Here is a 4,181-nt window from a genome sequence, read left to right on the forward strand (position 1 = left end):
ATATTTTTAATTTCGGAAAGGATAATTAAACAAAACGGCAGCACTGTTTTCAAGGCAAGTACCTCTGTCAGCGCGGAAAGCCATACAGCATTAGATTCACGCAATGTTACGTGAATGTTAAATGCTACGTGTGGTGAAATACCGCCAATATCATAGGGTACCTGCGCTATGCGAGAGCGTAATGCGACCGTTTCGAACCCGCAACTCAGAGGTCACTGATAATCCGCCTGAGCAAACGAGCAAAAGAGTGGTGCATTTGAGTAAGGCGCTTTGCGCCATTAGCAAACGATGTTGGGATATTCATGTAATGGTTACCGCTGTTTGCAGGGGCAACACCATTGGCTGATTTCTGCGGGAAGGCAGAGGGTTGAACGGTGCAGATAACATTTCTTGGCTATTCTTACTATGCCGTGCCATATGCGTGACGTTAAATTTCAAGATGATTTGGTCTGTGGCACGCGCCTTCTCGTCACTACCGGTGGCGGTGTCCCTCGGCTGTTCGAACCATTATGTAGTTAGTCAAATGGCTGCAGCCTGAATTTGATGCGCAAACAAAACCAAGAAGTCCCGACTGCAAACTTACCGATTTTAACGTGCCTGTGAATGTGCCGTGGAAACGACATGTTGGTGAGCATGACACGTAGGCCGAAACTAATTCATATGTACCAACCAAACAATACATGCTGATGCCTCCAAACGATTTCCGTTTAATGACCCGTGAGGCATCTCCCGAGGTGATGCCTTTCACTGCTATTAAATGCAAAGCCCTATCGTTGGCCGCGAGCCAGCGGTCGGACTATGGAGACAGGCACCAGGCTTCTGCATCACCCGAACGCCAGAAGCGTTTACTGGCCAGAGACACTGGCGCGGGTGTAATACGGTGTGCCAGGTGCGGCAGCGGTCACTCAAGCTTTCATTGAAGTCAACCCAACATCAACCACTCAACATCTGAATGATGGTCGTTGCCGCGCTTGCGCTACACTGAGACTTCTCATCGCTCCCCGCACGTGGCCAATGGCAGGCGTCAGCACTCGCCGCGCGACTGTGCGACCTCCTGACAAGTGGGTCTTTGTGGTCTGCAGAAACTGGCCCCACTGGTATAATAGGCCTCCCTTGGCAAAGGAAATGCATTTGCGTTGCTAATGCTAGGGCCTGAGCACGGCCAAGGCGAAAGCCGTCGAAGAAGCGGCACACATGGGCTGGCGCAAGGCATACGGCAGAAATGGGCGGTGCATGGGACAAATGGTCCTGCAGGCCATCCAGAGAACTAATGACATACCAATACAAACGACAAGGCGAGCCAGATACACTGATTCCCACGAAGGCTGGACTTCGTAAGTTCGCGGATACCTATAATCTACCTGGACACTACATGAACATTTGCAGTAGACGCACCCTTAAAACTCGGCATAATCATAATACAATTAAAAGATCGCATATAATCTGTTATTTGTGTACAGAACGGCAAGCCAGCCTTTGTCATACAGAGTCCGAGAAAACTAGACAAGCCTGTGTCATATCAACGATGTCAGTGTACCACCAACATAGATAAACGATGTCATTGTACCACGAACAATTATGTGCGAGTTTCATGAAGCAAGTCTGCATCACTGTCTCGAAGAACGACGCCGAGGAGCCGAAGGCAGCGCTGGACGAAACATAAGCAGGCAGGACCGGGCTGGGCCTTCTCATAGGCCAAATCAACATCCAAAGCTTCAACTTCGAGGTACTCGAGCTCTCCCATCGGCTCAGCTAGTTCGAGTACGAACTCTTCTCACTCGCCGAGATACGGCCGAAGCTGGCTAACACGCCGCGCCTCCCAGTGCCGCCCGGCTACCCGCTGCTGCGCGCTAACCGGCCGGTCGGCCGGGGGTACGGCCGCACGGCAGCGTTCACTCGGGCCGGGTCAGTGTGACACGCAGGGGTCGTCCACATGCAACTTTTGGCCCCCAGCCTCCAATCACAGACAAGCCTCGTCGCTCGTATGCAACATGGCCTGGCTTCGTTTAGCCTTTGGTTCGGTGCCAATGGTTTAAAAGTGAACGCGGAACAAACACAGCTGATGCTTCTCGGACGTCGCCAAAATGTTCGTGCACCCCCCTCTCCTCCCCATTTCATCGTCGAATCACAAGAGAACCATCTTACCCCTGTTTAGAACATGCAAATATCCAGCTTATCTCTGATTCAACCCTCCTGCTGGAATCCATATGAGACCCCTGCCAGTAAAAGCTATTTTTTGTACATTGGTAGGTCTACCACATCTAAAGCAGCGCCCGTTCTCAGGTTCATACCTTGATTAGGCCACACGTGCGTTACTGGTTCTCAGCCGATAGGAAAGGCTCACGGAGTATTTTTTCCACGGCTCAAAAAGTACTCCACTTTGCCCCAGTTATCATTTCGGCCACTAAAAGTGTGATCATGCCTCCGATCTGCTTCAGAAGCTTGGCTTGCTTTTGGTTACTGATTGAACGAGGCTTCACACCAGGACCACACAACGGCATGATAACGACGCTCACATGAATGCGTGCGTGTGTTTGCTTGTTCGAGTGTGCATACCGAGCTTGCTGACATCAGCAATCCTAGTTTAACTAGCGACAGGCTCAAAAATCACCCAAATACATGGCTACATGCCTATACCACATCACTGGCGCCTCCTCTTGACCGGAACGAGACTGGCTTCCACTCACGGCAGGAACTGATCCTAGTCTTGGGAAGGGCTGATGGGTCCTCCTGTTAGTCCTCTTAGCCTTCCCGCGTTATGACCATGTCCGGCACGGCGGGGGCCGACTGACGTATCACAAACGCCATTTCCAAGACATCTTGGTCTGTGTGGGGCTTCTCTCGCGGTTATGGCAGGGCCTCGTACCGTATGGTTGTCTGATTGCTTGGGACTTCCTCTCATTCATCACAAGACCTTTTTGTAAGTCAATGGAATCTCCTATTCGTCGAAACATGTCTCCTGTCATGCAAAACCATCGAAACTATCCAAATAATCTGTGACCGGGCCGTCTAATGCACTGGGACGGGGCCTCCCCTCAAACATGAAATGGTCGTCTTGCCGTATTCTGGCTTAACCACAAAGCAGTCTTACATACGTGAAGCTTCCTCTCATTAATGACAGGAGATAATTCATGATAACTGCGGCACGACCATTCCTGACCACACCAAATCCTTGATAATTGATGCGTCCTCATGATCATTATGAAGTTACGTCGATCATTAGACCTGTCGAAGCCTATGAGGGGCCTACAAAAATTCACAGAGTGGGTTGGTCTGTATGTGAACTCACTTATCTCATCATTTGAGGTCCATGGGCCTTGACCTTCGAGTCAGGTAAGGTCAAAGGTCAAACTCCAGGTCGGAGTTTGAAGGATCAAATTGAGAAAGATCAAACTCCAATCCAAAGTGCCACCATACCTCCTCATGCAACCGCCTTGAACCTTCATTCTTGTTCCAAGCAAATGGTCACTGATATTGAATTGGGATCAATGACCTTGTTTGACCTTTGGAACGTCATGGTGACCGAAAAGCTACGACATTCTTTTTATTTTGGAATTCCAATACGCACCAACGCGCGGTACGCTCCCATATTACGATATGCGGTGCGTTTATGACAATGAATTGATATGGGTCATTTTAGGTCAGTGACACACTCCAAACTTTGAGAAGTCCATGGAAGATGTCTGTTGCGGTCTTTGTTATCACGGAATTAAAAATGAGCTTTGAAATACCCCATAAAGCAAGCTTTCCAGTAAAAAAGCCCGATCGTTTTGACCTTGGTCTGGCCTGACACTAGGTCAATGCAAGTTGCTGTAATCCTAACATAGAATGTTTTATTGCCTAAGAAACTGTGCTCTGTTTATCGTAAAAAAGAACGGAATTAAAGCTGGTCATTAAATTCGTCACGAACATCACGCTGAAATTCTTCCAAACTCAACAAAATTGGTCGGGAGGCCTGCAGGACAGCACTGCGGATCTCTCGAAGCAATAGCAGTTATGGATGTTTGCATTGCTTGCAGCAACTTCATGTTCATATGGTTGGTCGAAATATATATATATATATATATATATATATATATATATCTATATCTATATATATATTTGGCACTGGGGTTATTTTCGTTGGCAACTATTTATTCGTTCTAAATTCATTGCCTACCTTTAAAGCAAGTTATGCTATA

The sequence above is a fragment of the Pollicipes pollicipes genome, unplaced genomic scaffold, assembly GCF_011947565.3.
Source record: "Pollicipes pollicipes isolate AB1234 unplaced genomic scaffold, Ppol_2.1 Scaffold_5724;HRSCAF=6776_pilon_pilon_pilon, whole genome shotgun sequence".
In the NCBI taxonomy this organism is placed as follows: domain Eukaryota; kingdom Metazoa; phylum Arthropoda; class Thecostraca; order Pollicipedomorpha; family Pollicipedidae; genus Pollicipes; species Pollicipes pollicipes.